General features: G+C 44.5%; 1 protein-coding gene and 1 long non-coding RNA gene across 3 annotated transcripts in view; both read right to left on the reverse strand.

Moving 5' to 3' along the window:
* Positions 1-1,863, reverse strand: part of LOC116737740 — a 40,146-nt gene extending 38,283 nt beyond the window's left edge. Inside the window, exon 1 of the long non-coding RNA XR_004343868.1 lies at positions 1,777-1,863. This is a non-coding gene — a long non-coding RNA (uncharacterized LOC116737740). The remainder of the gene's footprint in view (positions 1-1,776) is intronic.
* LOC115518420 (cationic amino acid transporter 3-like) overlaps positions 1-6,717 on the reverse strand; it is a 41,631-nt gene extending 34,914 nt beyond the window's left edge. The window contains exon 1 of one of the 2 annotated variants that reach the window (XM_032593924.1): positions 6,675-6,717. The gene's annotated coding sequence lies outside the window, so the exon portion shown is untranslated. The remainder of the gene's footprint in view (positions 1-6,674) is intronic. The other variant, XM_032593925.1, reaches the window with a different exon arrangement.
* Positions 6,718-19,938: the final 13,221 nt, after the last annotated feature.

Genomic DNA, 19,938 nt, shown 5'->3' on the forward strand with positions numbered 1-19,938 from the left:
AATCATTGTTGCACTATATGCTAACTAAATGGGATGTAAATTTAAAAAATAATAATAAATTAAAAAAATAAATAAATATAGGCTTTAAAGAATTCATTAAAAAAAAAAAAAAGAAATACCAGGGGCCGTGTGTGTGTGTGTGTGTGTGTGTGTGTGTACCTGATATGCAGGGAGTGAAGAGGAAGATGTGAGTCTGAGGCTTCAGAAGTCCAGGTTCTGTCTGGAGGTAAGACTATTGGGGGAGATGTACTCCCAGATCGCCTGCAGCCCCAGCAGACAAAGCCCATGACTGCAGGGACAGAGGGTGGCCAGCACTACCACCACAGGTAAATGCAGGCTGGACTTTGGGCAGCCTCCATCTTTCCTGGGATTGACTTTGCTTGGTCCAGTCCACAATTCACATGGCTTCCTGTGTTCTGGGTTCAGTCCAGTACCCACCCTCCCTTCTTGTCCACACTCATGGACATTTCCTGTGTTCAGAACTTAGAGCACTTGTTAGGCTGAACCATATGAAATTCCTGATATTTAGTTGGATTTGGTTTATACTGTCTATTAATTTTTCTTTTCTCTCTTCTTAATATCTTTTTGACTCCAGGCTAAGGCGACAGGGGAGCAGACTGAGGAAGGACAAATAACAAAAGCTAATGTTTATTGAGTGCCTACTATGTGCCAAGTATGTTGCATCCTGACCACAGCGCTAATTCTCCCTACAGTCCCAGGAACTATTTCCTGTTGCCCCTGCAGTTATTTCCCATCTTTTACAGGTGAGTGAGTCCAGGTGAAGAGGCTCCATGGGAGTAACAGGGCTGGGATTCCAGCTCAGCCCAGGACCTCCTGCTTTACCACAGCCCCCCACCAACCAGGGGAGTCCTGGCAGAGACTGGGAGTCAGAAGGTAATGCAGGCAGCTACACAACAGGAAGGGGGAGGAGGAAACAGACCAAAATGGAACTCTGGATGGGGCAGAAGAGCCCCCATGGAAGGAGTGGGGGCAAAGCCCAGAGATCACACCTGAAACCAACATGAAAAAGGGCAATCTAAGGAAGAACCTGGGCAGAGACACACCCAAGCCTCTGACCAGAATTGTAGGTAGTGGCAACCATGGGCAGAATGCAGTAGTGTGGACAGAGGACCTGTGGGGGGAGGCCAAGGCAGGTGTAGACAGAGCAGAAGGGTGGTCACAGAAGGAACTCTGCTATAGAGTCTAGGGCACTAGGTAGAGATTTACAGTAGAGGCATGGGTGACAAAGATAAAGTCCATGCAAAAGGATGAAAAGCAAGAGCGGGGAGCAGAGACCCTGTGGGATGGATGTGGGACTGAGACACAGGGTTAGAGACAGTGCTCAGAGAGGGGGAGCAGGAGTCAGCCTCAAAGAGCACTGGGGAAGGTGAGGATGTGGGAAGGCTTGAAGGTGAGGGTGGGCATGCGTGCAGGCACACACACACACACACACACACACACACACACACACCCTTCCAAGAAAGGAGCAATTGGCTCCTAAATCCCAGTGAGCATCCCCAGCCCCATATCCCCAAACCCTGGGAGGCTTTTGGAGGTGATGAAAGGCAGGGCCACAGTGCTTGGTAGAGGGTGGGGAGAGGGACATCATGAATGTGTATGTCCTTCTGTGCCTGGCAGGCCTGTGGATACCTGAGAGTGTGTGTGCATGTGAGTGCACCTGCTCCAAGGAGCAGCCTGTGCCTGCAGGACTCTTTGTCTGCCTGTTGGCCACCTGGGTCTTCTTGAGCCCCCTCTCCCCCCAGGGGGACTCTGTACCTGGTGTACAATTTTCTGGCCTCTCTGGACGTAGCTGTTTCCCATTTTGTTGTTTGCCTTGTCAGGACCTCAGCAGGGATGGATGGAGCCAGTGGAAGGAAAGAGACAGAAGGTGATGCTTGGGCAGCCAGGTCTCCCCCATCTCCTGCAGACACATGCACACACACAAACACATACACAACATACCCCCATGCACACATGCTTCCCTCCACTGCGTGCAGCCAAATAAAATACACAAGATGCACCTGACATACCATTCACATGTTACCATAAGGAGACACACAAATGAACAAAGGCGCTCAGACATACTGACATACCAAACACCCACACAGATGGAAAGACAGGCACCTGGGACACAAAGCCACTTGGCAGAAAGTGACCTGATATATATCTTGCCCCCACCCCCAACACACACACACACACACACACACACACACACACACACATACACACACACACATACACACACACACACACAGAAGACATACAAACTTGGGTACTCCTCCATGCCATTGTGCCAATACACATCTTAGGGCACCCTCCAGAGCGCCCCAACACCTCTCCCAGCAAATTCAGAACCTCTAGCCTAGCCATAAGATCTGCGCCTCTCCACTCCCTTTCATGCTGGTTCCCAATCCAATTTATTCCAGACCACCAATACAATCTTCTACTTGCCTTATGGTTTGCTCATCCTGCTTCAGAATCAACAAAGAGAAGTTCTCTTCCTCTTTTCCCCCCTCTGTCCAATGTCCTGTTAGGTTTCTCTTTCTATACCCCACTCTAGCGTCCCCTCCTCCAGGCAGCCTTCCCTGATGAACTAACTGGCCTTGATTCTGAATTTGTCTTTGTCCTTTGCATTTGTTGGTCTGTGCTGACTGTCATTAGGTAACTTTGCATATCAGTTGGCAGGGAGGGAACTGTAAGCTCCTAAAGGGCAGGACCACTAGACCCAGTATTTCAGGCAAATGCAGTTCTCACCCTCCAGTACCAGGCTGGGAATGTTCCCGGAAGCATTTCACAAATGGACAGGAACATTAATCTGGGCTCCAGCAGCCACCAGGAATGTCTCCCTCTGTCACATGCTGCAAGCATCTCCTTCACAATGACCTTTCAGAGCCATTTTGGGGGAGGGCATATCCTCCACTCTGTCTTCCTACATTCACCTGGTTTTTAACTAGAAATATGGCTTCCCAGCTGGGTCCTCACCTTATTCTCCAGCCTCGGAGAAAACTTGGCAATTCTGAAAAATCAGATCCACCCCAAGGACAAACATGTGTCTCTGGTGAGGATGCTCAGGGCTGTGCTGCAGGCTGTGAAGCCAATCCCCGCAGAGGATACCAGGTGACCAGGCACCTGCAGCAGCAGTTGTAAGTGCTCCCATGAAGAAGATGCTTGTGTGGAATAGGTTCACTGTACTTAAAACATGAGAGAGAGAAGGTCACCCTAAAAAGCACTCACTGCCCACCTCCCCACCTCCCACAGGGTTGTTTCATCCAAACCCAGCCTCTCTGGGAAGACAGGTGCCCTGCTTTCTCCCCCTTTCCCCTCATCTGATTCTCAATGGCCTCTCTCTCCCTGCCTCTCTCTCCCTCATGCAGTGAGAGGCTCCCTCCCTTTCCCTGTGTCTCTATACACCAGCCTCCATCACATTCCTTCTCCTGATCTGTCTCCCTCTGTCTTCTGCCCACTTCTCTACTCCCTGTTCCACTCTCAGTTTCTCTGCCTCTGATCTCAGTCAGGGCTCTGCCAATTCTTCTCCATCTCAGTCTTTCTCTAACTCACATCTTGTTTCTGTTCTCCCCCCTCCACCTCCACTGCTCAGAGCAATCTTGCAGAGGGAGGGTGTGGGGTCTCCTTCAGCACCACAGGACTAGGCCATATTGTATGGATCTCTAAATTGTTGTGTTCCTGTCACACACACACACACACACACACACACACACACACACACCAGCAGCAGCAGAGACCTTGACTCAGAGTCTGTATCTCACTCTCTTCAACCTCTACCTTCCCTTTCTCACTGCCTTCCCCTCTGGCCCCCACCTCCTTTCCCTTCTCTGTCTCCCTCTCCCTCCCTCTCTGTGCACTTCTCTATTGCCTCAGCCCTGGCCCCATGTCCATGGATCTGTCTTTGGATCTGGGTTCATGGCTTTCCCACCTCCTGAGCCTGGGCCTACTCATGTATCTGTGACCATGTGTATTTCCACTATCTCTGGCCTCTGGGTGTCTCTCTGTGTCTGTCTTGGATCTTTCAATCTGCTCCCTGGATGTTCCTCTCTTCCCTCTCTCCTGCCTCTGAGTTTATCTCCCTATCTCTCTATTCCACTTTGGACTGTCTACCTCTCTTGACTCTGTGTCTTGGTCTCTTGGACTTTCCAGGGTTCCCAGACTGTCTCTGCCTTCTTGGTCCCACTCTGTCAGTCCTGCTTTGAATTTATTGGGCCTTGCTGTCCCTCTCCCTGTCCCTGTGTCTGTCTGCCCTCTTCTCTGCCTCCCAGTGCTGCCCTGCAGCTCCTAGGGTGAGCTATTCAGAGGGAGCAGAGGGGACTGTGCATGCAGCCCTTCATGTGAAAGATGAAAGGCTGGAAAATTAGGATGCAGCACAGGCTCTGACTACAGACCTCTGCTCCTCATCAAATATTCTCCAGGACTTGAGATTCGCCTCACCTCCCTGCCAGTTGGCCTTCACCCTCCCCAGTTTATCCACTATAAGCCACTGGAAATTCTGGGAGGGCACTTAAAGTCCCCGTAGGCCAGGTATCTATGAGTCTGGAACATTCTGTGAGAAGAGGAATGAGGAGAGGCAGGAGGCCCATTGCAGATGCTTTGCCTAGGGGGGGAGGGTGTGTGTAGAACAGAAAGACTGAGAGCTTTGCCTCTGCATCCCAGGTGAGAACTGCCCAGCTGCTCGTTGCACCCCTCAGACAGGCACATGTGGGGCAATGAGTCCAGGAAGGAGATGTGGATGGTCTTCAAATAAGGGAAGGGGAACAGAAAATGTGTGTCCCTCTAAAATCCCCTATGACACCTGTAACTCTTCCTTGTACATAAGAATACTCAATAAAGTCCTTGGATCATATTTTACCAGATTTCCCAAAATAAGTGCCTAAATCAATGGAACTCAATCCCTTTCAGTATTCCTTCCCACCCCCACCCCCACTCACTCACCCCCAGCAAGTCAGTATCTGTCCCCAGGACAGTTTCCCCTGACAAGCCTTCCAAGCACCCCAGTGATCATGGGATCCCAGCGACAATCCCAGTCATTCCAATCCCTCTTTCTCCATCACTTACCTTCTGTCCCTCCCTCTTCCTCACCCCCTTACCCACCCAATGCAACTTTGCTCCCTGGATGTCTCCCCAAAGACAGGCAGTCACTAATGAGCACTAAGCACTAGAAGGGGAGGGTCAAGGGCAGCCTGGTTGGTGGGAGGGGACTCCAGAGCTAGCAGATAAGGAGTCACGTCAGCATCTGTCAAATACATCATCTCCCTCCAGCATCCCTGTCTCTTGTCTCCTGGCTCCTGCCAATCCATCTCCCTGCTGAGACTGAGGGACTGGGCTCAGGTGCAAATTCTCAGAGGCCTAGACACATAATTCCTGGTCTGCTCCAGACCCATTTTCTCCAGAAATGTCACTAGACCATGTTGTCTTTCTTTGAAAACTCCCAATGACCCTGGGTAGCTAAGGTTATAGATGGAACCCAGGGAGGAAGAGAAATTGCTCTCTGCTCAATATGTTGATCTCAGCTCCTTGTCTCTACCACATATCCCCAAAAGCCAAAGTTAAAAATCAGGCAATAGTAAGGAGGGTGAAATCTCAGGAAGACTTCCCCAGCCTTTAAGAGGTTGTGAATGCCTCCAGAAACCAGGGGACATGAGGGGGAAAGGCACTCTTGGAGGACTATAGATCACTTCTCCTGATTCATATGTAATTTCCACCAGGTGGCAAGGAACAGGGCCTTGAGCACTTGAGGGGAACCTTCTCAGCAGGACCTGAGAAGGGCTTGATGGCCACAAGAGGGCAGCATAGGACAGCTCTCCAAGCAGAGCCAGCCCTGGGCCCTGGGTCCTGAGATAGGGCAGGGCTGCCCAGGCTGGGTAATCCTTGGTACCAGCAAATTCCCATGATTTTCTAATTCAGAAAACCGTCCTGCAGCACTTACCACTGGCATGCTTTATTACCTTTGGCTCCTAAAACACCATCACCCACTCCAATCCCCTTCATTTTACTGGTCCCCAGTATTTGGGCTGATGGCAAACAGAATGGCTTTCCTTTTATGGTTGTACAGCAGGTGACATCCCAGCTCACACAAGTGTTGCTTCACAAGGTCCCAGCTGATAACTAGAGCCAGAATTGGAACTACGTTTTCTTGATTCCTAATCCAGGGGTCTTCCAATTGGTGCTGCTACTCCTAAAAAAGCATACTTCATAGACACCAGGGGGAAGCCAGCTCACAGCACTTGGTTTAAAAAACTCACATCAAGGGAGGACCCAAGATGGCAGAACAGCATGGAAATTTTCTGTGTGTCTCGTGTCCATGAAATACAGCCAGACCAACACTAAACCATCCTACACACCTAGAAAACTGAGTGGAGGATTAACACAACAATCTGCACAATCTGAACCACAGAATTCAGCAGGTACGTGGCGCAGAGAGGTGAATTTGGTGAGCAAGAAGCCACTGTCGGTAGGTAACGGCTTTTGCGGGCGGAGAGAGGACGGAGACTGGGTGGGGGGAGAATACGGGAAAAGCACCCCTCCCCAAAAGCAGCTGGAGAGAAAGTGGAAAATTGGAAACAGACACAGGGACTAAACTAAAAAGGGAGAAAGGAGAGGGTTTAAATTCCATTAAGACTGTAAACAAGGGGAGTGCAAAGTGCAACTCCACAGCTCAATACCTGGTGGTGCTCTGGTGGGAAAGGCGAATCCCCAGGAATAGAGTGGAGTCCGGGAGGTTCTCGGGCCACATGGGGAAAAGCGGTTCCACTGCTGGAAGGACGTTTGGTAGAGACTGTTGAAGCCACCTGGTCCCAGCAGACCCCAGAAGGCAGCCACATTCGCTGGTGCTGGAACAAGGTCTTAAGGGTGAAACCTGGTGCCAGATGTGTGTCGTGATTTCCCATAATCCCTGAAATGCTGCTGCTACACTATCTCGCAAACTTTTCTTGAGTGGGCTAGCACCTGGCCACAGTCTCGGGGCACCAGCAGCAGCAGCAGCAGAGTCCAGCAAGCGTTTCTGGGTGCAGCCATTGGGCCATTGCTTGGTGAGACCCTCCCACAGAGGGGCGGAACGAGTCAAAGCCACAGTACTTCAGAAGTAAGGGGCCGGGGGGAATACAGCCTCATCTGAGACAAAACTCAGGAGAGAGGTACTGCCTGGGCCCTGGTCACGGAGAGTGAAAAAGTGGGGAGTGGATGAAAGCTGAAGACAGAACGGATGCGCGATTGCTGATCTGGGAGAACAGACTGGATAGCTGGGTGGCACCATTCTCCACCCCCCACTCCCACGCATGCGCATAGGCACCTACAAGCTCTGCAACAATCCACCCCGGTAGGCTAGCAGCGCCATCTAGTGGAGAGCAGAGCTGTTACACTGAGCCACGCCCAACTGGGCCAACTTCGCTGTTAAAGAACGCAAGTCTCACTGCCAGCTTAGCTTATGGATTATAAAGCACTACATAGACTGACTTCTAGGGGAAATGAAATTTCAGTCCTACTTCAATCTGTTAGCAGGTTCATCTATTCAATTTTCTCTCATTCTTTCTTCTTTTTTTCCTCTTTCACACTTTTTCTTGAATACAGAAAGAGAAAAAAATCATATTTATTTTCTATTTTTAATAAAAACATTTTTATTTAATTTTTATTGCTATATTTTTTACTTTTGTGCATTTTTTTCAAATTCTATTTTACTTGCATCATTTTATTTTATACTCCTTCAATGTATTCACCTTTTCAACTTTTCAAACAATTTCCTTTTTTATTTTTTCTTTTTTTCTCTTTTTCTTGAATGCAGAATGAGAAAAACTTCATTTTTACTTTCAATTTCTATTAAAATATTTTACTTAATTTTTTACTATATTTTTTGCATTTATGTAAATTTTTTCAAATTCTATTTTACTTCCATCATTCTATTTTAGTCTACTACAGTGTATTCACTTTTTTCAAATTTTCAAATGATTTTCTCGTTTTTCTTTTTTCTTTCTTTTTTAATATTTTTTCTCTTTTTCATTTCTTTTTTCTTAAATACAGAAAAACAAAAATTCATATTTATTTTTAATTTTTATTAAAAATATTATTCTTTAATATTTTTCTACAATATTCTTTAATTTTGTGTATTTTTTTTCAAATTCTACTTTACCCCCATCATCTCATTTTAGTCTACTTCAGTTTATTCATTTTTTCAAATTTTCAAATGATTTCCTTTTTTTTCTGCCCCCCCCTTTCTTTTCCCTCTAATCTGTCAAACCACTTTCAATACACAAACCATAACACACCTAGGATCTAACATCATCTATTCGATTTTCTGTGTGTGTGAGATTTTAATTTTTAATTTTAATATTTTTATTAATTTTAATTTTTAATATCAATTGTTCTACATGAATTCCTTTTCTCCCCTCAAAATGACAAAATGACGGAATTCACCCCAAAAGAAAGAAAATGAAGAAATGACAGCCAGGGATTTAACCAACACAGACACAAGTAAGATGTCTGAACCAGGATTTAGAATCACGATAAGAATACTAGCCGGAGTTGGAAGTAGATTACAATCCCTTTCTGCAGAGATAAAAGAAGTAAAAAATAGTCACAATGAAATTAAAAATGCTCTAACTGAGCTGCAATCACGGATGGATGCAGCGGCGGCAAGGATGGATGAGTCAGAAGAGAGAATCAGCGATATAGAGGACAAATATATAGAGAATAATGAAGCAGAAAAAAAGAGGAAAATTAAGGCAAAAGAGCACAATTTAAGAATGAGAGAAATCTGTGACTCACTAAAAGGGAACATCAGAATCATAGGGGTCCCAGAAGAGGAAGAGAGAGAAATAGGGGTAGAAGGGTTATGTGAGCAAATTATAGCAGAAAACTTTCCTAATCTGGGGAAAGACACAGACATCGAAATCCAGGAAACACAGAGGACCCCCATTAGACTCAAGAAACCCGACCATCAACAAGACCTATCATAGTCAAATTAAAAAAAATACTCAGGCAAGGAGAGAATCAGGAAAGCAGCAAGGGACAAAAAGTCCCAAACATACAGGGGAAGACAGATCAGGTTTGCAGCAGACCTATTCATAGAAACTTGGCAGGCCAGAAAGGAGTGGCAGGATATATTTAGTGTGCTGAATCAGAAAAATATGCAGCCAAGAACTGCTTAGCCAGCAAGGCTGTCATTGAAAATAGGAGAGATAAAAAGTTTCCCACACAAACATAAATTAAAGGAGTTTGTGACCACTAAACCAGCCTCCACAAGAAATTTTAAGAGGGACTCTCTGAGGGGAGAAAAGATGAAAGATATATATATATGTGTGTGTGTGTGTGTGTGTATACACATGTAACGTATATACATATATATACACATATATATACATGTATATACACACATATACATATATACACACATATATAAGCACATACATACATATATACATGTATATACATATACATGTGTATATGTATATATATGTATATATATGTATGTGTATGTATGTATATATGTATGTGTATGTATGTATATATATGTATGTGTATATATATATATATGTATGTATATATGTGTATCTTTCTAACAAAGATTAGAAAGGACCAGAGGACCAGAGAACACCACCAGAAACTCCAACACTATAAGCATCATTATGGCAATAAATTCATATCTTTCAGTACTCAATCTAAATTTCAATGGATTCAATGCTCCAATCAAAACACATAGGGTAACAGAATGGCTAAGAAAGCAAGATCCATCTATATGCAGTTTACAAGAGACCCATTTTAGGCCTAAAGACACCTTCAGATTGAAAATAAGGGGATGGAGAACCATCTATCACGCTAATGGCCAACAAAAAAGCCGGAGTAGCCATACTTATAACAGACAATCTAGACTTTAAAATAAAGACTGTATCAAGAGATGCAGAAGGGCATTATATTATAATCAAGGGGTCGATCCACCAAAAAGACATAATAATTGTAAACATTTATGCACCAAATGTGGTAACACCAAAATTAATCACAAACATAAAGAAACTCATCGATAGTAATACCATAATAATAGGAGACTTCAACACCCCACTCACAACAATGGACAGACCATCTAATCAGAAACTCAACAAGGAGGGACTCTTAAAAACAGAACAAACTGAGGGTTGATGGGGGGTGGGGGTGGGTATTGAGGAGGGCACCTGTTGGGATGAGCACTGGGTGTTGTATGGAAACCAATGTGACAATAAATTTCATATTTTAAAAAAATCAACAAGGAAACAATGGCTTTGAATGACACACTGGACCAGATATCTTCAGAACATTTCATCCTAAAGCAGCAGGATATACATTCTTCTCCAGTGCACATGGAACGTTCTCCAGGATAGACCATATACTGGGACACAAATCAGCCCTAAGTAAGTACAAAAAGATCAATATCATACCATGCATATTTTCAGACCACAATACTATGAAACTTGAAAGCAACCACAAGAAAAAATTTGGAAAGGTAACAAATACTTGGAGACTAAGAACATCTTACTAAAGAATGAATGGGCTAACCAAGCAGTTAAAGAGGAAATTAAAAAGTATATGAAATTCTATGAAAATGATAACACCACAACCCAAAACCTCTGGGACACAGCAAAGGTGGTCATAAGAGGAAATTATATAGCAATCCAGGCCTTCCTAAAGAAGGAAGAAAGATATCAGATACACAAACTACCTTACATGTTAAAGAGCTGGACAGAGAACAGCAAAAAATACCCAAAACCAGCAGAAGACAGGAAATAATAAAGAATAGAGCAGAAATCAATGCTATAGAAACCAAAAATCCAGAACAGATCAATGAAACCAGAAGCTGGTTCTTTGAGAGAATTAACAAAATTGACAAACAACTAGGCCAGTTTGATTAAAAAGGGAAAGGAAAGGGCTCAAATAATTAAAATCAAGAATGAAAGAAGAGAGATAACAACCAACACAGCAGAAATAAAAGTAATAATAAGAGAGTATTATGAGCAATTATATGCCAGTAAAACGGGTAATCTGGAATAAATGGACAAATTCCTAGAAACATATACACTACCAAAACTGAAACAGAAATAAATCGAAAATTTGAAGAGACCCATAACCAGTAAAGAAATTGGATTAGTAATCAAAAATCTCCAAAAAAAACTAGAGTTCAGGGCCAGATGGCTTTCCAGGGCAATTCTACCAAACATTTAAGGAAGAGTTAACACCTATAATCTTAAAACGGTTCCAAAAATTAGAAATAGAAGGAAAACTTCCAAACTCATTCTATGAAGCCAGCATGACCTTGATTCCAAAACCACACAGAGACCACACTAAAAAGGAGAACTACATACCAATTTCCCTGATGAACATGGATGCAAAAATCCTCAACAAGATATTAGCCAACTGGATCCAACAATACATTAAAAAAATTATTCACCATGACCAAGTGGGATTTATACCTGGGATGCAGGGTTGGTTCAATATCCGCAAAACAATTAACATGATTCATCACATCAATAAAAGAAAGGACAAGAACCATATGATCCTCTCAAAAAATGCAGAGAAAGCATTTGACAAAATACAGCATCCTTTCTTGATAAAAACCCTCAAGAAAGTAGGGATAGAAGGAGCATACCTTGAGTTCATAAAAGCCATATGTGAACAACCCAATGCTAATATCATGCTCAAAGGGGAAAAACTGAGAGCTTTCCCCCTAAGGTCTGGAATAAGACAGGGATGTCCACTCTCACCACTGTTATTCAACATAGTATTGGAAGTCTTAGCCTCTGCAATCAGACAACACAAAGAAATAAAAGGCATCCAAATCACCCAGGAGGAGGTCAAACTTTTACTCTTCACAGATGACATGATAATCTATATGGGAAAGCCAAAAGATGCCACCAGAAAACTTCTAGAATTGATTCATGAATTCAGCAAAGTTGCAGGATATAAAATCAATGCACAGAAATCGGTTGCATTCCTATACACCAACAATGAAGTGACAGAAAGAGAAATCAAGGAATCGATCACATTTACAGTTTCACCAAAACCCATAAAATATCTAGGAATAAATCTAACCAAAGAGGTGAAAAATCTATACACTGAAAACTATAGAAAGCTTATGAAAGAAATAGAAGAAGACACAAAATAAATGGAAAAAGATTCCATGCTCCTGGATAGGAAGAACAAATATTGTTAAAATGTCAATACTACCCAAAGCGATCTACATATTCAATGTAATCCCTATCAAAGTAACACCAGCATTCTTCACAGAGCTAGAACAAATAATCCTAAAATTTGTATGGAACAAGAAAAGACCCGGAGTAGCCAAAGCGATCTTGAAAAAGAAAAGCAAAGCAGGAGACATCACAATCCCAGACTCCAAGCTATTCTACAAAGCAGTAATCATCAAGACAGTATGGTACTGGCACAAGAACAGACACTCAGATCAAAGGAACAGAATAGAGAACCCAGAAACAGACTCACAAAAGCATTGCCAACTAATCTTTGACAAAGCAGGAAAGAATATCCAATGGAATAAATACAGTCTCTTCAGCAAGTGGTGCTGGGAAAACTGGACAGCGACATGCAGAAGAATGAACCTGGACCACTTTCTTACACCATACACACAAAAATAAACTCAAAATGGATGAGAGACCTCAATGTAAGACAGGAGGCCATCAAAATCCTTGAGGAGAAAGAAGACAAAAACCTCTTTGACCTTGGCCACAGCAAATTTTTACTCAACACGTCTCCAGAGGAAAGGTATACAAAAGCAAAAATCTACTGGGACCTCATCAAAATAAAAAGCTTCTGCATAGCGAAGGAAACAATTGGCAAAACAAAAAGGCAACCGACAGAATGGGAGAAGGTATTTGCAAATGGCATATCAGATAAAGGGTTAGTATCCAAAGTCTATAAAGAACTTATCAGACCCAACACCCAAAAAACAAATAATCCAGTGAAGAAATGGGCAAAGATATGAATAGACCCTTCTCCAAGGAAGACATCCAGATGGCCAACCGACACATGAGAAAATGCTCAACATCACTCATCATCAGGGAAATACAAATCAAAACCACAATGAGATACCACCTGACACCTGTCAGAATGGCTAATATTAACCACTCAGGCAACAACAGATGTTGGCAAGGATGTGGAGAAAGAGGATCTCTTTTGCGTTGTTGGTGGGAATGCAAGCTGGTGCAGCCACTCTGGAAAACAGTATGGAGGTTCCTTAAAAAATGAAAAATAGAACTACTCTACGACCCAGCAATTGCAATACTAGGCATTTATCCACGGGATACAGGTGTGCTGTTTCGAAAGGACACATGCACTCCCATGTTTATAGCAGCACCATCAACAATAGCCAAAGTATGGAAAGAACCCAAATGTCCATCGATGGATGAATGGATAAAGAATAGGTGGTATTTGTATACAATGGAGTATTACTCAGCAATCAAAAAGAATGAAATCTTGCCATTTGCAACTACGTGGGTGGAACTGGAGGGTATTATGATAAGTGAACTTAGAGAAAGACAAAAATCATATGCCTTCACTCATATGAGGACTTTAAGAGACAAAACAAATGAATATAAAGAGAGGGAAACAATAATATAAAAACAAGAAGGGGGACAAAACAGAAGAGACTCACAAATATGGAGAACAAACAGGGTTACTGGAGGGGTTGTGGCAGGAGGGATGGGCTAAATGAGTAAAGGGCACTAAGGATTCTACTCCTGAAATCATTGTTGCACTATATGCTAACTAATTTGGATGTAAATTTAAAAAAATAAAAAATAAAATTAAAAAAATACAACAACAACAAGAAAACCCTCACATCAAGGGGCACCTGGGTGGCTCAGTCGGTTACGTGTCTCACTCTTGATTTCGGCTCAGGTCATGATATAGCTGTTCATGATGTTGTGGTTCATGGGTTCGAGCCTCACATGGGGCTCTGCTGACAGCATGGAGCCTGCTTGGGATCCTCTCTCTCCCCGTCTCTCTCTGCTCCTCCGCTGTTTGTGGACTCTCTCATTCTCTCTCTCTCTCTCTGTCTCTCTGTCTCTCTCAAAATAAACAAACAAACAAACAAACAAACAAAAATAAAATAAAAAACCTAGGTCAAAGCTGCACCCTTCCTCATGTGATATGTTTACATACATGGCTGGTGCACACAGGACTGTTAACCATGGAGTACAGACATGTATACCACAAACACCATGCTGTGCACACCCTCACCATCAACACATATACTCCTCTGCCCCTCGGAGTCCCACTGTCCCTGCCCCTCTCCTCCTACTTCCTGAGCTGCAAGAGGAACTTCTCTTCATCCATCATTTGATCTTTGTCCTGTGTTTCCAGAGGCTCCTCAAAGCTGTGGACAAGGAAGTACTTTTCCCATTTTTTTTAAGTTTACTTATTTATTTTGAGAGGGGGAGTACAATTTGGGGAGGGCCAGACAGAGAGGGAGAGAGAGAAAGAATCCAAGCAGACTCCAAACTGACAGCACAGAGACCAATGTGGGGCTCAAACCCATGAGCCATGAGATCAACAGCTGAGCCAAAACCAAGAGTCGGGTGCTTAACCAACTGAGCCACGCAGGTGCTCCAGCACTTTTCCCATTTTAATCTTGGTCCCTCCTACCACAGCCTGTTTCCAGTTTCCCCTGGTACTATGTGGGGTGACAGGGGAAACAGGGAAAAGTGGTGGTCTCTAAATTCCCTTCTCTGAATCTGCCCTATTGATCATGGCCCTCCTTCCCAGGAAAGATCTGACCCATCTGTCATCCACCAGTTTCACCCCACATCTTCTCAATATCCCTACACTCTGACCCACTTGTCTGTCTATCCAGAATGACTACTTCCATGCTTGGGGGAGGGGCACTGGGATCCATTTTCGCAAACTCAGTCTGGGCTTATAGGGCATGAAGTACAACAAGAGGATTTGAGTTAGACTCAGTAAGAACTTCCCATCATAAGGGGTATGAAAGCCTCGGTTTGTGTGAAATTCAGTAAGAATACATATATGGTTTTATCAAAGGCCTCTAAGATACAAGGACATGGTTTGGACCTGTCTGGGTAGTATTGACAGAGACAGAAGTCTTCACTGTGATTCTGGTCATCCCAGCCTCAGGAGGTGGCACACAGAGACTTCTGGGGACTCGAAGGCCATCAGGCAGAATGGGTGGAGCCTAGAGTTAGGAATAGCAGCCTGGTTACATCATTCCCAAATCCTGAGGGTGGGGGTATGAAGACAGTAGGCCTGAACCCTCCACAGTCTGGCCAACCTCACATCCTGGCCCCACCTCTTTAAGGCCCTCCCTGGTCAGAGCAGGGCCTCTGAGTGCTTCCAATGCAAGTCCTGTGTGAAGGCTTCAGGACACAGTCTCTACCCAGCCTCACACCTGGGACCCTGATGCCATCCCCCTGTGCCTTCCAGGACAGAGGCACCGACTGCTCAGGCTACCCAACCTCTCACACTCCAAGCACAGCCAGCCTTTCTCTTCTGGCTTCCCACCTCCTTAACCCCATACCACAGCCTGAAACCTGCTGGAAACTTGCACAAACCACATCAAAGACATATTCAGCTATGAATCTTCAAGATCCCCTGGGACAGCACACACACATACATGCATACACACACACAGACACTCACACTCATGCACACCTGCACACATGCAGATAGACACACATATGCTCACACCTTATACATATACACAGATACATACCTTCAGAATACACATGTATACACACCCATACATCACAAACATTCTCACATGTATGCAACACAAAGACACATACTCACAAGCTCATACATTTACAGCTAAACACAGGCAAACTTACATACTCTCATATACTCATCAAACACACTGTGCACACATACATCCCACTCTATTCCTTCTTCTAAGGATCCAGTGCCTAGTTCTCTAGATTCTAGAGATCTACAGTGTCCAGACAAAGCATAGACACCCACAGGAAATCAATTTCCAGTTGATGGCCCACACTGGAACTTTTCTATATTCCCTTCCTGCCTCTAGAGTCTCTAGGACTCAGACCCAACCATGAAATGGGAACCTGCACAGATAATTCATCTGTTCATGCAACAAACACCTGTCTTCAAACACCTACCTCACCTCCCACCTAAGCCAAAGCGGTCACATAACTGGGTAAGACCTTCTGCCCATTGGTGTGGTGGAAAGAGCGAGAGCACAGGAGTCAAGTACCTGAGTTCAAATCCTGAATTTCCTACTAATAAACTGTTATCTTGGCCCTTGACACAGTCTCTCTGAGCCTCAGTTTCATAACCTATAAAGTGGGATTAGTAAAATTTGCCTAATAATTGTGTGAAGATAAAGACAGGTAAAGCTTCCATCTGCCATGTGTCCACCTGTGGAAAGCCATGCCATTCTATTCCCAGCCCCTGTGGTAAGCATCTCCCCAAAACCCTTACAGTCCTGCTCTCTTTGAAACAGAAACCCCATCTCCTTCAGGGTCAGATGACCAGGTGCCCACACCTGAGGAAATTTGATCTCAGATTTGGCAGGTTCCATCCCTCCCCCTTGCCCTTACCCCATCCCCTCCTGGGGCATCATGCCTCTTGCCCGTTTACAGGTTGCATTTTCCCTAAAACCTTTTATGCAGATGACCCATGCCCCAATGTTCTCAATGCAGCACTGGGCTCGCCCATCAGATGAACATGAAAGGTTAATCATCCCCAAGGGAGTCCTCCCAGCAGAAAGTCCTTAACTTCTCTGAATTACTCCTACTCCAAAACATTCTTTATGGACAGAAAGAACAGGAGACAGTTATAGGAAAGGACTTGCTGTGATAAACAGATGTGGGTGAGATTGTGTCGCCATACAAATACTAAAAGATTGTTCCAAAGAAACCCCACTATATTCTGTGCTCAGAGCTGAGAAGCAGCCCAGCCCACCCCACCCTAATGGGCACACACTGCAGGTGTCTTGGGCTAAAGGGAGCAGGAATTGCACCCCTTCCACTGCTTCTCAGGTGGCCTCCTCAGCTCCATCCAGAGTCAGGCCTCAGCCTGAGTGGGAAGGGGCTCTGGAGGTCTTACCCTCACCTTCCTGGGACCCTCCAAGGACCCACAAACACCCTTGCTTTCCCTGTCACAGCCTGTACTCCCTACATTCTTTCCAGGCTCTGACTGCTTCTGAAGTGCTGTCTGTCTTCCCCTCGTCCCAGTGGGATCCTCCACCAGCCCTTCTTCCAGCAACCCACCACCCTGACCAGCTCTGAGTTTCCATCTGGCATTGCCCCATCCTGGTTCCTGGTTCCCCCAGGATGGGGATGGGGATTGGCTTAGTCTGGTCTCAGGAGATGTTCTTGTTTTCATCAATCTGGGTCCCTCTTTCTATCTCGTTCCATTCACAGACTGTGTTGCATTTTGGAGGATGGAGTGTCTGGGCACCTAGCCCACTAATTCCCACCCCAATGTGGCCATGGGCACAAGCCTCATGGTAATGGCCATCAGCCTGGCCTCTTGGCTATCTAGCATAGCGTCAGCTGCCACACTGGCACAGGTATTAAAAGGAACTTTTAGTAGGTCCCTCCCTCCCCCAGTTCTGTTCCCAAGGCTAAAGTGGTGGAGAGTCATGTGCAAAGAGCCACTCTGGGTTGGAAACCAATGCCAACATAACCCTTTGATAGTGGAGGGGGCTGTCCATGCCTTGAGGAGGACTGCTGGGGCATGAGGCTGTAGTCCATGGAGGAGGAGCACCTCAGTGTGCACTTGGGCCCCACAGTATTGGGAGGAAGCAGCAGTGGTTGCTGTGGTGTGAAGGAAGACTCCCTACCAGATCCCAAGGGATGTTTTTTCCTCTCCCTCCATGTATGTGCAAAGCCTGTAGACTTGTGTATGTTTCCTACTGTGTCTGTTTCCCCAGGTGAGAGTGTGGGCAGGGATAGGGAGAGGCCTTTAGCTATGCCCAGGCAGTCCCCAGGTGAACTCAGAGAGAATACTGTAGGTCAGGACATCTGAATCTGTCTTGTGGGGGGGTGGGTGATGGCTGTCATATTCAGGGCACAGGAGGAGCACAAGAATTGCTGCTGCATGGAACCTTTAGTCCCATGGTAGAGACATGCTGTATCTATTGTATGGGACACATAAGTACTGCATACACGGACCCCAGCTGTGGAAGACATGTGCCTTCCTTCCTGAGAGCATTGGCCTGGTCCTGGTGTAGACTGCATCTGTGTATGGGCAGTGAGGGTGGTCTTGATGAGTGGTATGTCCTTGGGGGGTGCCGGTCATCCCTTACTTTTGCATGTGAATTGTATGTTCAAATATGTGTATCCCCTGGACAAATGTTGGGTGGTGAGGGGGTGTGAAGTCTGAAAAAGATGGATAACCTGACATATTGGTTAGGAAAACACTAATTACTGTAAGACATAGAGCCCCAAATTTTAGAGTGGTAACAAACAGAAGTGGATGATGTATGGGGCAAGTGAAGTCCAAAACGCATGTTCCTGGTTAGCAAGCTGTTCTCTGTCAGGTGGCAATTCAGGGAACTAGGATCCTTCCAACCTGTGACCCTACCATCTTTAACATTTGGTCTTCAAGATTAGTGTGCTTAAGGACATATGCATCGGACCAAAAAGGAAAGAACATGAGGGATCTCCCTTGGGAGACTTCATGGGCCAAGCTTGGAAGTGGAACACGTTACTTACAGGGAAACTGGAAAGTGTGGTCCAGTTGTGTGTCCAAGAACAAGAAAGGAAGAGATTCTGATAAATACATAGCAAGCTCTGCCTCACCTGGCATTCAAGATTCTCCACATTCTGGCTTAAAGTTACCTTTTAAATTTGACCTTCCAAACATGATACCAATAACTTTTCAATATTGATACCATTATGCAGGTATGGCTATCGGTCAGCTTTGCTGCATTAACAACTAACCACAAAATCTCAGTGGCTTACAGCAACAAAGGTTCATTTCTGACCTATGTATATGCCTCTGACAGTTATGGACATTGCTAATTAATCCCAGAACTCTGTCCTCAGAATCCTTAAGACACTTCAGACAGTCACTGCCAATACTCTATGTTTGAAACAAAAAGCTGAAATCAATATGCTGTTATTATGTGACCTCCTAGGTTTCTGTAAATATCATAAATTCCCATCTCTGAATCTTTACTTCAGCCTGGAATAAGCTTTAGCCTTCCTACACTTTGTCTTGCCAAATCATCCAAATACAATCCATCCTTCAAACATCTGTATTTTATGTTCATTCTTTCAACAGAATGTATTGAATATCTAGCACAATACCTCACAAACATATTGGTTGAGTCAGTTTCACATCACCAATGCCTTAGACACAAATACTCACTGAAAATTTGTCCCTTGATTAATAGTCCTGTTCCTTGGAACAATGGGAGTTAGTATCATATGTAAAATGAAGATAATAATAGGGCCTACTATATAAGCCTATTGTATTAAATGGAAAAATTCTTAGTATAATCACATCATAAGCACCTAATACATGGAAATTTTTAACTCCAACTGAGATCAACTTTTCTTCCAGGGCTTTATTCTCAGTGTAAGACAAAACCAAGAACACTTGAGACTTGGGTCCCTGAACAGGCCTCACTCTTAACCCACCCCAGGACCTTGAGCAGGATCCTTATCCAACAGCTTGTTCCCTGACTCATAAATCCTGACTAATGGCATAGACATGTCACCTTAATGTTTGTGGAGCCCGGTGACTTTTTGTTAAATGCTTGGAGATCTTCAGATGACAGGCACCCAAGGGCAGGCACCAGACACCCTATTTAGTCATAAAAGGAAAATACTACCAAACAAATTGGAAGAGGCAGATGCATAACTTAGTGCAAAAGAGAATTAAAGCAGGCATCCAGGAAGAGCAAATCAATCCTTCCACTCTAATCTTTTAATACAGAGATAGGAAGAGAGATCATTTTGAATGCCTCAGACT

This window comes from Lynx canadensis, chromosome B4 (assembly GCF_007474595.2).
Source record: "Lynx canadensis isolate LIC74 chromosome B4, mLynCan4.pri.v2, whole genome shotgun sequence".
Taxonomy (NCBI): domain Eukaryota; kingdom Metazoa; phylum Chordata; class Mammalia; order Carnivora; family Felidae; genus Lynx; species Lynx canadensis.